The sequence below is a fragment of the Balearica regulorum genome, chromosome 10 (assembly GCF_011004875.1).
Source record: "Balearica regulorum gibbericeps isolate bBalReg1 chromosome 10, bBalReg1.pri, whole genome shotgun sequence".
Taxonomy (NCBI): domain Eukaryota; kingdom Metazoa; phylum Chordata; class Aves; order Gruiformes; family Gruidae; genus Balearica; species Balearica regulorum.
In genome coordinates, this window is record NC_046193.1 from 14,723,026 (window position 1) to 14,735,816 (window position 12,791).

The 12,791-nt window shown below is 45.5% G+C and overlaps 1 protein-coding gene across 9 annotated transcripts in view; it reads right to left on the bottom strand.

Moving 5' to 3' along the window:
• Positions 1-6,688: 6,688 nt before the first annotated feature.
• FHIT (fragile histidine triad diadenosine triphosphatase) overlaps positions 6,689-12,791 on the bottom strand; it is a 615,120-nt gene continuing 609,017 nt past the window's right edge. For 6 of the 9 annotated variants that reach the window (XM_075762300.1, XM_075762299.1, XM_075762304.1 and 3 more), the window contains one exon: positions 6,689-8,151. The gene's annotated coding sequence lies outside the window, so the exon portion shown is untranslated. The remainder of the gene's footprint in view (positions 8,152-12,791) is intronic. The other 3 variants (XM_075762298.1, XM_075762297.1, XM_075762296.1) reach the window with 2 other exon arrangements.

Here is a 12,791-nt window from a genome sequence, read left to right on the forward strand (position 1 = left end):
AGTGGAACTTGGTAAATGATATTTCTGCAAGTGAATTGCCTGGTTTAGAAAATTGCCTGGCTGGTTTTATTCCCCCAGGGCTGCCAAGCATCCAGCACCGCTGGTGCTCAGCCCACCCCCTCTGTGCCCAGGGAAGGGATGTGCAGGAGCTGGATCTGGCCAGCCCCTCGCCTTCTGCTGACATCCCCTACCTACATGGAAATCAGCGGCTCTCAGTGGGCCACGAAGCCATCCTTGCTCCAGCGGCAGCGAAAGGAAAACTCTCAGCAGCTGAGGGATTCATGCAGAGACACAAAGCAAACCCTCATCGGAGACCTGGGAAATTCCTGCTCTCCACTGCCACCATGTCAGAGTCTGTCTTGAAAGATTTTCTTTCACAGGGAAGTATCTGTTTAATTACAGCTATTGCAAAGACAGTTAATAGCTGATGAACACACCAGTATATTTTAATTGAATATATTGAATATATTGAGCACGCTGAACAAAACCACAGCTCTTGACCTGTCCCGTAAGTGAAATGTTAGGACAAGCTTTTCTACATTCAGAGCCCAGGGAAAGCATGGAGGGGACCCTCATTGCTGTTAATGGGAGCCACCCATGTAAATCCCTTTCACGTCAGCTCAACAATAGACTGCTCAGTGTCCAATTATTTTCATTTCATACAGTTATTGTTCATGTTGGAGGGAAGAAAAGTGGGAGGAATGATCTGACTAAAGCAGAGTGCTCCAGGTTGCACCGTCTCCTCCAGTCACTCCAACCTCAGTCATCCCACAATAACACTTTTGTTACTGCCTTGAAGGCATGGGGTGATTTAATGCCGGTGGCTACAGTTTGTCATTGCGATGGGACAGGTCAGGAACTAACGACCCTCTCCTGCCCTCCAGGATCATGACAGGACAAAGCCAGATTTATTCTGGATGCCAGGAACCGCTGGCCCTTCGCCCGCTGGGGTGCAGGCGCTGCAGGGATGCGGGTCCCACACCCCTTCCCATCCCCTCGCCCAGTCAGCTTCTGTCTTTATTGATTTCCAAGGAGCACGAGCTTGTGATTAAAGTTTGCTTGTGCTTAGGTACTTTTCTGAATTGGTGCTTGGGTCCTTACTCCAGCAAAAACTCTCATTGATTTGTGCTGGAGCACAGGCTGAGTAAGCCCTCGGGGACTGGCTATATATTTGCAGCACGGTGCTCTTCAGACACATGACAATTTCAGGGCAATTTTGTAACATTAAAATAGCATTACCGGTGTGTCTTTAACTGGCCATAAATAGAAACCTTGACTTGTCTATAGTGGTTTGATATTCCAAGCTAGGCAGGAACATTCAGTCCTGGCTCGCAATCTGTTTTATCACCAAAAAGAAATTTTGTAGGTTAGATAAGTCAAGAGCTTACTCTTGCAAAACTTCAGCCTGTGTCTGTGAGCTGCGGTGAGGCTGCATCTAATATTCAAGTGCAGGAAGAAAAGGGAAGGCTCTTTTTAAGGCTCATTAGAGATGGCAAAAAGATACAAAAAGACCAACACCATTTTACACTTGTAAAAATACCCCTAGTAGATTCATATTTTTTAATCTTTAGTACAAAAGCTCCATAACTACAGCAAGGCATTAGTTTCCGATGACTAGCTACCTTTTTTCTATAGCCTCTGGCATTAAAGCTCTCAGTGAAAAGACACTTTAGAGCTAGTTCAGGCAGTTCATTTTCTGTCAATCAACTCTCAGGCTGGAAGTATAAAGGCAGTAACATGACAAGATTTCTATTTTAATATCTTTACTCTTGATAAGATAATCCTAGAGGAACGGTGGTGATCAAATATTTACAGGCAGCACTCACTGGCACAGTCTATTGTAAAATTAAATACACAAAATTATGTGGGGATAATGTTAATGTTGTGATATGAGGACAAAAGGCAGCGCACTTGAAATGAAAGTTGACTCTTCTTAATATATCCTCCTCTGTGGCAGGGACCGGCGCTGCTGGAGCAGAGAACAGAAGAGCAGCTTTCAGTTCGTATTTTGTGACCTTTCTCTGCTTTTCAGTAGCCTGTTTGTTATTTAAACATGTTTGCGTACTTAATGAACTTGATTTTTTAAGTATGCATTTGTGTGTGTATCCCGTTTGTCTCTCTGAGATGCACTAAATGACTAATAAAGCCTGGGAGAGAGCAGTATTTTGTACTGAGCCCCCCCCCTTGCCCCATTGCCAACCCAGGTTTGGGCCCAGCCCTGGTTTGGGCCCAGCCCTGGTTTGGGCCCCTGGGAAGGGTCAGCGCTGCGAGAGGCCGTGCAAAGTGGGGCTGCCATCTGGGAGTGCCTGTGGGGGTCTTTGTCCACTTGCTGTGTGGCTCGGAGTGAGCAGTTACCTCTGGGGAGCTCCTCCTATGCATCCTGCAGACGTGCACGTGCCCCAAAACAGACAGAAGTGCCCAAGCTCCTGCTTTTACAGACCACGAGACTCACAGCAAATACACTTGGGGAGAAACCTCTGCAGAAGTGGGGTTTTTCTCCTTCCCCTTTCCTCTGTGCATCCCTGGTGTGCAGAGGTGGGGCCCACGGTGACCCGAGGGCCCAGTCCCTGCCCAGATTGTCCCGGCTGGCAGCACCGCGACGCGCCGAGGCCCATCCGCCACCGCTTTTTAATGCCGCTCCACTGGGGCTCAGCCGGAGCCCGGGGAAAATGAAGTGCTGATTTAGGCTGAAAGGCCAGTGCTAGCTAATATGGGAAATTACTCCAGCAATCATCACTCTTTTCCTGTCACTATGGCGACAAAAGAAATGACAAAAGCCTGAGCAGAACGAGACAGGGTGACACAAGTAAAGAGGGACAGAGCAAATGCTTGGCAGCTGTGGCCAGGTCGGGGGAGGGGACAGGCAGAGCACGAGGAGGGGACAGGCAGAGCTGGAAAACTGTGTCCGAGCCAGCTCTCCCTGATGGATGCAGTTGTGTCCTGCGTGTGCATACAGGGGTTTGCACAGTGACACAAGTGCTAGGCACACATTACAACAAGTGCCATAATCAATGCAGCTGCCATGGGCCTAAAAAATATAATAATCCTGGCCGTGTAAGGCTTTCATGTCACAGCTCTAATCCTAACGTACTAACCATTGATTTTTACACCTCCTTCCTCCACTCAGCTTGTTATTCACCACCTGCCTTAAGGACGGGGTCTGCAACCTCCCTGGCCTCCTCCCCTGTTTCAGCTCTGGGTATGGTTAGAGGACACAGCGAGGAAGTCTGCTCTTCCCAGCCACAGCAGTGACGAGAGGAAGGGGGGAGCACAGGGGGCCGTGCCTGGAGGCCACCCAGGACGGAGAGGAGCAGCTGAAGGCAGGCCAGCGACTCTCGCTGCTCGGCCCCTCGTCTCCACAGCACCGCTGGTCAGGTTTACCTCGAGGCCCTTCCAGCACCTACCATCTCCTCGTGAACAGAGACGTGGTCGCCAGCTCCCAATTGCCTAAACAGCGAGTTTTTGAGCTGCTTGAGGAGGGAAATATCTTGAAGAAACTCCACAGAAGAAACTGGGCAGTGGCAGCAAAAAGGGCAGGTCCAAGGACAACTTGCCCTGGAGTCCCAGCTGGAGGAGGTGCTGGCGGGTCAGTGCCTGTCCTGCAGCGAGAGGCTTAGCCCTAGGGGCCAGGAGGAGATTGCCAGCAGGTCAAACAGTATCCGATGTCTTTGCCACTTTGGAATTTTAAAATTGGAATTTTAAAATTCCACTTTTAAAAGTGGAATTTTTATTTTCTTGGAGTCACTTTCTAAAAAATGGGGGTGGATGAAAAAGGGTGGGGTGCAGGGGTGAGCAGTAGAGGGTGCTGGAGGGAGCAGTGGAGAAAATCTTCATCCTGAAACGCCAAGGCAAACACCCCCCCTGCCTGACCAAATCTCCCCCCCCCCCCAAGAAGGAAAATCGTATTTTCCAGCCAGCTCTGTTCAGGAGTGATTGTGCAGAGCTCTGCTAATGGGCTATGCCAAGCTGTGGTCACCCTACAGAGCTATTGGCAGGAGAGGTGGCAAGTTGGAGAGGACTACAAGGGAACTCTGCATGATATTTTTTGATGAGCTGATTATTCAGAAATTTCACAAGAGCTGAAATACATCACTCTCTTCTGAAACTCACAGCCCTGCCAACACACAGGACAGCTTACATGAGCAGCAGCGTTTTCTCCTTCACAGCACTGCTGGCCTGTATGTTAGGAACAGATGCAGGAATCGGACAAGGCTTTTCAGCAGCCATCAACTGCAGTGACAACGAGAGATGGGGAGTGGACAGCACAACACAGAAAGCTGAGATGGAAATTATTTAGGTACTTTCACGGCTGTCACTATGTGCGTATTTGGACTTGAAAGTTTTTCATTAGCTCCGTGGGTTGTTGGGGCATTATGATTTTTATTGCTTTATGGCTTAGGTGTGACCACCCCCAGATCCAACATGTATTCAGGTATTTTTATTTCAGGGGGTGCTCAGTCCCCAGTCACATTTCAGGGTACTGTCACAAGCCAGGAGCTGACCTTGACTCCCCCCATCTCAGCCAGGAGCCTCCGTCTTAGATATTGTCCCGAGTCTGCAGTCAAATCAGGCTCCCACAGAGACCAAATGATCATTTTCCCCTCTCTGCAACATTAATTAAAAACAAAACACTGTGTTATTTGAGCACAGGATCAAATGAGAGCCTGATACTTGAGGGGTGGGGTGCGTGTGTTTTGGGGGAGGTTAGAAGCAGCACGGAGCTGATTTCTGAAATACCACACAAAGACTTCGAGGAGCTGACGTGGCACATCCCCAGCCCATCAATCTGTCAAGACACAAACCCCTTTGAGCTACCTAGGGTGGCACTGGCTGTCCCATGGAGGACCAGGGGCTGGTGCATCTGCATCTGGAGCAAGAATGATGCTGAATTGCTGAAAGGCAATTAAAAAATATCCTTATGCTGTACTCGCAGCCTTTGTTGAGAGCGCTGTGGAATACCTGCCTGCCTTAGTGCAAGCAGCTTTGCTACAAGACAATTAGCCATCTAAGCTGCCTTTCTGCACAAAGAAACATAATTGCGGTCCAGATAAGTGCAGTGGAAAACCAAGCAGGAATGCGCAGAAGCCAGGTACCCGGGACCTTGCACAGCACAACATGGGCCCATGCTGCTGCCATGCCAAAGCCTTCAGAGCCCATTCCTAATGTTTTTGCCCAGCCTCGAAAACGTACACGTGTGAGCAGATGGCTGCCAGGTGGCCTTCAGATGGGACTGTACACCTGGGTTGCCTGGCATGGCAGGGACCGGGTGCAGGGGCTGTGAGTGTCCCCATCAGGTGCGTGCTCCCAATAACCCAGCCATTCTCTTACCCGCAGGACTAACTATGCCCGAGACAGCTCTTCTGCAATTTCTCTTTCAAGGCAGGCAAGGGGAAGAGGGCACATGGAGCCACGTCCTACTCCCAGCTTGGTCCTACAAAAGTCAGTGAAGAGCGCTGTAGCTGATCAACAGCTGTTTTGCTAGTGAAAATAAAGGCGCACAGGCACAGCCACTGCAGCCCCTTGGAGGAACTGCTTGCTTCAGCAAAACAAACATTTAGTAATTGAAAAAGCCTAGGAAACTTGCTTGCATATAAGGACAGGGAACAAGGGGCCGAGCCATGTAACAGTGAGCACAGTTAGCCCTGTCCTGTTGTGAAGCCATCCCATTAAGACCACTCCAATAGCACCATGTCAATTTGAGCCCTTGCATTGGCAATTTTCCCCATGTTTTCTGCTTTCAGTGGAGGAGCTCAGCGCCCTGCAGCACCCCCCTGCCCAAAGGCAAGCCCTGGGCGTGACCCCAGTGAGGGCAAGCGATTGAGGTTGGAAAGGACAAAGTTGGTTACAAAGACCATCAATGCCTTCAGCACAGCAGATCCTTGCATTTCCAGCAATTGCATCTTTGTATGCAGCACCCTGCGTGCAGAAAATTAAGTCTATAGGGAGCGTATGAATGATCCAGACACCATCCTCAAGGCTTAGGTCTTAAAAAAGGGGGGGGGGGTGTGGGGGTGTGGGTTACTCCACATACTGCTGCAGGATGTCATGTACTTCATGATCTGCCTTTTCTAATCTCTCCTTATCTCTCACTCCAATCCTTTCTCATGTCCTTCATCTATTGCAAATTCCCTTTTTAAGCTGGAGCGAAGCACATAAATATTTTCATGCTGCATAAATAGGTTGCTTTGTGCATAATGCCACAGGAGGCTGCTTTTAAAAACAGGACCCTTAGTGCTGTGATAACAGCCTCCTCATTTACACAAATGAAATCTTCCATACAGCTCGGCACTCATCTGCTTGGTAGCCCCCATGCAAAATGGCTGGCGCAGCGCCCGCTCATCACAGGCTGCAGAATTAGTACAGAATATTCCATACTTAATAAGAAGCCATTGAGCATCAGGTTTGGAAATACCTTGCAAATTTAACTGATGCTCAGGTTTTCCTCTTAGCACCTTCCCCAGGAGCACAACCATTATCTTCCTTCTATGTAAAATCATAGCTACTTTAAATATTAAAATGCAAAAGAACGACCCTTTGTGTTGGCCCATTTGCCAGCATCTTTGACCATCCTGTCTGCTCACCTTTTCTTCTCTGTCACTCCTTGCCCCCGACCTTCATTTCCTGTTTATTCAGCCCTTGTTCAGGGTCTAAAAAGTGCAGACACAATCAAAATGGACTTTTCATTTACTCTCCATGGAAAAAGAAATAATGTTACAATCTCTACAGTTTTTAAAAGGGCTAATGTAAGATAGTGGTGGTCACATTGGGTCACGGTAAATCTTTGAATCAATCTGGCTTTTCAGGAGCAGTATTTTAACAGCACCACAGTAAAATCTGGAATCAAACATCAGTGATTTTGCTCTAGTGTTTCTATTTATATTTGACCAGCACAAAGACTCCAAACCAATGGACTGAATTCCTCTGCAGTATATAGCAGAGACAGACTTAGGGAAAATTATGGGAGTTCATCCGTTGTGCATTTTCCTACTTCTCAGGTCAGGTTGCAACCCTTCAGGACAGACTATTGTGGAGCATTTTCATTTGTTCTGGACAGCGACCACATTGTGCTGCCAGGCATGCAAAGCACTGCCGGGCTCTGGTTTGGACCCGACCCTGACCTCCTCAAGCCTTCAGGTAGACACTGCACCCTACAGCCCCCCTCAGCATGACTTATTGAAAGACTTGGTGCATTTTCTTTTCCATCCTGAGTTCAGGGGACACAGAAAGCTTCAGTTGTCACTTCCCCGCAATTCAAGAGCAAGATTAGGGGTGCTCTTTTCATGCATATCTTGCAGACTCATTTCTTCTCTCTTCCATCTGTTGTTTGAGTTCTTTTCCTTTATCACGTTAGCAATCAACAACTAACCCATGGCGGGTTTCTTCCTATGCAGGGCTCCGAACACAGCATTTCTTGCTGAGGGAGCGTTCCACACGGGTGGCTCCCACGCATGTTGGCTGTTGCTGCAAGCAGGACATTCGTGCCAGTCTAACCTTAATGTGATTACTATCCCATCAGAAGCTTTACATATTAATTGATTTGCAGAAATGTTTTGTATCACCTTAAGCTCCAGAAGCAGTGACAATACTTCAAAAGAAACAGAGAAAGGAAAGATCATAGGAAGTGTTATATTTCTTGTTATACTACCTTACCTGACATAAGGGTAGCTCACCAGGTTTATCTTGGCTAGTCTGTAACAAAGCCTTGGTTTTTATGAATTGTCATACTGCTAAAAGATCCAATTTTTCTATGATACAATAGCCCACATACAATAACCGAATCAGAAAGCACAACATGGGCTAAACACTTTGTAATGTACCTAAACACAGTAGCTACTGGATTTCGCTAGCACTTTATTTCAATTTAGGCCAAGGGACAATTTAAAAAGGTTTGTTCTCAAGTACACAATTCAGAAAAATATGAGTTACTACTCAGAGCAATATTTTGAATCAGTGCTGTTAGTTGTCTTAGCTGAAATTCAACCTTGATGATATCCAAAGGTCCAATAAAATTTTTCATGAAAGAATCCCATATTTGTAGAACACAATAAAATTGTTCAGCTGCAGCTCCAGGGCCACTGAGAACTGGAGAACGAGGTCTGTCTTTCCGGGGAGTTTCTTATGTCATGGGATGTTTTTCAAACACTTTGTTACCTGAGAAATATCAAACATAACAGATAGTTATGTATAATAGTATCTCTGATCTTTGTTAGTGAGGCAAAATGTAAGGCTGTTTATTGCTAACGAGTTAGGTGCTCATTAGTATGTTCCAACAGGAAACACTGACAGTGACAGGCAAAAGGAAATGTTTGGTATTAAATCCACACACAGCACATTTCAGCTCCTATTACAGCCTGTGCTATACAGAAAGGAGAAAATCCTTGCACACAACTACTTCAAAATTATGTATCAGAGCAAAAAAGAGGAGCATTTGTTTCATTTATTATCTACTTTTTCAGTAAAGTTCACTTCCAAATAATACTAATGGCTGCCTTTCACATTGTGCTTTTCATTCCTAACTCACAAAGCACCCTCCAAAGGAGGTCAGGATCACTTCACAAAAAACAAACATGAAGTGAAGCCACCTCTCTGATGTTCCTGAGTAAAGCAGCACAGTCCCTAGCTCTGTTGACCGCTAGTTGTAAGAACAAAGGATTAGAAAGGGCATCTTGTGTCATCAAATCCCAGTTTCTTACTCTTCAAATCAATTTTGCTATAATAATCTCACGCAAGAGTCTTTGGGGCACATGATCTCTTGTATAAGCTCCTGCAAATGCTCTTTCAAAATCATCAACTCCTGTATATCCTCATCTATCCTGACCCTGCAGTAGGACTCTACCTAACACCAAGGTATTACACACCAGCGATTTGGGACCATCACTCTGAAAATGCCCCCAGTCTCACATGCTGGAGAATGAATGGGGTATTTCTTCCCATGTCTGCTCCAATTTTATGCATCTCTTGGTGGTCCATCCTAGTAAAAGACCTGTAATAGGTGCCACAACAGACCTGGAAGGTGTTCCTGAAGCAGAGAAATAGAAATGCTGAGTGCCTGACAACTGCAGCTGTGAAAACTGCGTGCAAAATCCCTGCACAAATCCCTGGTGCAATTGTTATTGCAGCGTTAACTGGAGGCTTGCAGCAGCCCCAGGTGCTAACACAAACAGGGCATTTAGGTTTACCCATGCACGTACCTGTCCTTTCCTGTAGAGACCGATGTCCTGGCAAACAACAGAGCCTCAAGTACACTCTGTCCAACATGTTTCCAATGTCCATCACCCCCTTCCTTTTTCAAATAACTACTTACCGGAGGAGTTATTAACGCCTTTCCACCTACACAGCCTAGATACCAAAACTCACACAAAGGCAGCTTTTAAGCTTTGAGGTCACGTTCAAGTTGCTGGTTAGAGTGTCTCTCTGGGCAGTTCTATTATGCAGCAGCTACAGCAATAGGATAACACGATACAAACCTTTGCTAATAATTGAGCCTGAAGTGGGCTTTTTGCTTGGTATCTTCAGTTTTGTACCCTCACTTCAGAGCACGTTTAGAGCTGGCTTCAACACTCAGAAAATTATTTCAGCTTATTAAACACAAAGCTGTTACCCAAGTGTTAGACGAGGGCATGGCCCCCGAACTTGTTTCCCGGGGCTGTGCGTGAGGCTTGGATCCTTGCTGCTGTTGCGACTGCAACTCCCCAGCCGCCCACTTCTTTGTTTGATTGTCTTTTCTCACTGAAACATATGTTTCCCCTTTCAATGGCACTTTGAGCAACAGTTTCCATTGTATGCCCCTCTTGACTGACAGTTTGATGGCAGCCTGTAAATTACTTGGCACATGTTATGTGAATCTGCTTGAAGGAGGGTCGGGCTGCTTAGTAAGTGCATCCTTTTGTATCTTTGGGGACAAGAGATTAGCACCACTTTAGCATAGGTTGGGGTATAAAAATATTTGACTACAGTTGATATTATCCTCGTTTGAAGCTCAGCATTGTCCTGTACCTCAACTCTTTCATCCCAGGTCCTGGGACACAATGTCCATCAGTTATGCTTGGCTTTCCCCATTTTCCTTGAACACAATGGAACACACATAAAGCTTCATGACGAATCAAGAATAGATTAGACTGAAAATACTTGGTATTTGACAGACAGCCCAGGTAAGCATTCAAGCTGCTGGATGTGCAAGTTAAGAGAACATCTGACCCTCTGTCAGCTTTCTTTGCTAACAGTAATGCATTCACTGCTTTGCCTTTTTGCAGTACAATCTTGTCTGTGTCTCTGGCTACGTTTCTACTGTAGCTATAATTACAGGATCCAAGCAGTGCTGTATGGAATTCATGTACTCTTTACAGCTGAATTAAATGGCCACCTATAGGGAAATGGAAGTCCAGAGAATGAGGTGTATAACTTTTAGCACAGTACCACTTACAGCCTCAAAATAGAACCCTGGAATAGGTGTGAGGGGAACATTATGCTTATGTTGGCCTCCTACAAGAGGAAGACATTTCACTTATAACCATAGCTAAGTCTGTTGCAGCTTTGTTTTCATAAGAATAATGATATGTTTCTACCAGAAAAAAAAACCAACTTCAATGCTGAGGCTGCTGTGTGTTAGCACAGCACATTTATTTGGGGAAGCCTTTTGCCCTGAGCTTTCTAGGGTGGGTATTACTGCTGGAGACAGTCACTGTGATTCTTCTGGCTGTTTACATCTTCCCTCGAAGAGATAATTTAACTCCTGTGCATAAACCTTCTCCCTGATGCAGAAGTGGTGGCTCTGGATGTTTTACACTTCAAATATACCAGCAAGGGCCAGATTACATTCATCTGTTGGATTTCCATTGATATTAACTTTTCTGGCATTCCATTGAAATGACAAAAAGATTACTTTACACATAGTTACTGCAGAAAAGAGAATTTGGGGTGAAAAAGCATAGACCCTATGCTCTGATCCACCTTCTTTTTGCTATTTCCAACTACTTAAAGCATAATGTCACACTGAAACGCACACTTGGAATGCTGCATTCTCTTCTCCTGACAGATTGTTATGATGTTTTCCAAGGTGACCTTCATAAAACATGTTTCTTTTGAAGCTTATACTTCACTCTCAGGTCATAATGGTTTCACAGACACAAGCAAACCATCAGCTCCTGCTTTCTGATTAATGGTTCTTAGAGGCTTCTGAGTGGGAAATATAATTAATAGTACTTAAGTCTGGAGTGCAGGGAAATCTATAGCTGATTACTAGGATGCGTATTTACTTAGGGATTATATGCAAACAGCTCCTACATGCAGCCACTAACAGCTCTCCGGAAAGTCCCCAGGACCAGGCACCACCTTGAGTCTTACTCCAGTGTAACCACTCAAAAAATTGCCATGCTTATAAAGCAAGGCTCCCACAACTGAGGGGCCCCTGCCTGCTTGTGCCCCTCTCCCCTGCTCCTATTCCCCCTACCAGAGCCCACAACACATTGTGTTTTCTCTGACTGCGTGGTGATTCTGCTTGCCAACAGGCTGCCTACAATGGAAGAGCATCTATTGCAGAAAATATCTTGGCTATGTCTCTGTTGTCACTGTGGTACCCACCCAGGAGACAACCTGTTCTGTGGTCCACACTGCAGGTACAGCATCTTCTAGGGCAGACTGTGTCCTCGCTGCATGGCATGTGTCCCAGATCCACTCTGTGGATCCACTCCAAGGCATAGTCATTATTTTGTATGTTTATTAAATTTAAAGTACCAGAAATAGTAGGAGGGCTTTTCTTACAATAAAGCAACAACAGAAGGGTGTTGCGAGCCATCTTGTCATACTTGCCTAAATTTAAGGAAAGTGATGGGATTGCTCTGGTGCTTGCTCTCACACATACAGCATGGATTGTCAGAGGTGCTGGAGCAAAACCAGACAGAGGCCAAATTGCCAGCTGAAATTCCCTCTGGTCAGCTGCTGCTAACAGTGGTACTTTCCCTGCTGAAGTCAATAGAACAGCATCTTTTCACACATGCTGAGATCTTGGTGCAGAAGGGGCAGCTGTGAGGCAGGATGAGTGCTCTCAAAGAATAAGATCATCTCTCTTTCACAGTGGGGGGAAAAAATGAATAAAATTCATATTCTCTGACAATGTTGAAAAGACTGTATTCTCCAGAAACATTACCAGACTGGGGATGAAGGGGAGAATTGACATCAGAAATCCTGCACCACTGTGCAGCCCGCATGATTTGGAGAGATTTTTAAATGAATTTTGCATGTTGAATGACACAAAATATTCATATGGTTAAGCAATTAAAAGCTATTAAACATTTGTAACTCAAAAAGCACTAGGCAACAGAGTATCACTGTCAACCCCCTTTATGTGAAGGGACATTTTGACATCATACTTAAGACTGACTACTTTTCTAATAGCATAAAAGTATTACTTCAGTTATGCATAAAAATAGGAAAACTTCTACTGAAACTTGTGCAGCCTGGTTCTTTCTTCAGCAACACCACCACAGTGAAACTGCCTTTGAAGAGAAGCATTTTTCATACACTATCTGAAGGTTACTCTTTTAATCTTTAGCCTTTTTGCTAGCATGTGTAATTTAAAATGCACAAAACAGACTATCAAAACACTTACCCAGCTATAGACAGTTAGAAAATTTAAGAGGTGCATCTGAAAATAGTCTTGGAAATTAAGCTGCTGCATCAAATCTTGTTCTTTGAGTAAGGACTCTTTCCCTGCATATCCACCCCAAAAAGTGACCAGTAATTATATGTATCACAACTGACCACGTGACAGCCAACACTGAACAAGGAATGGC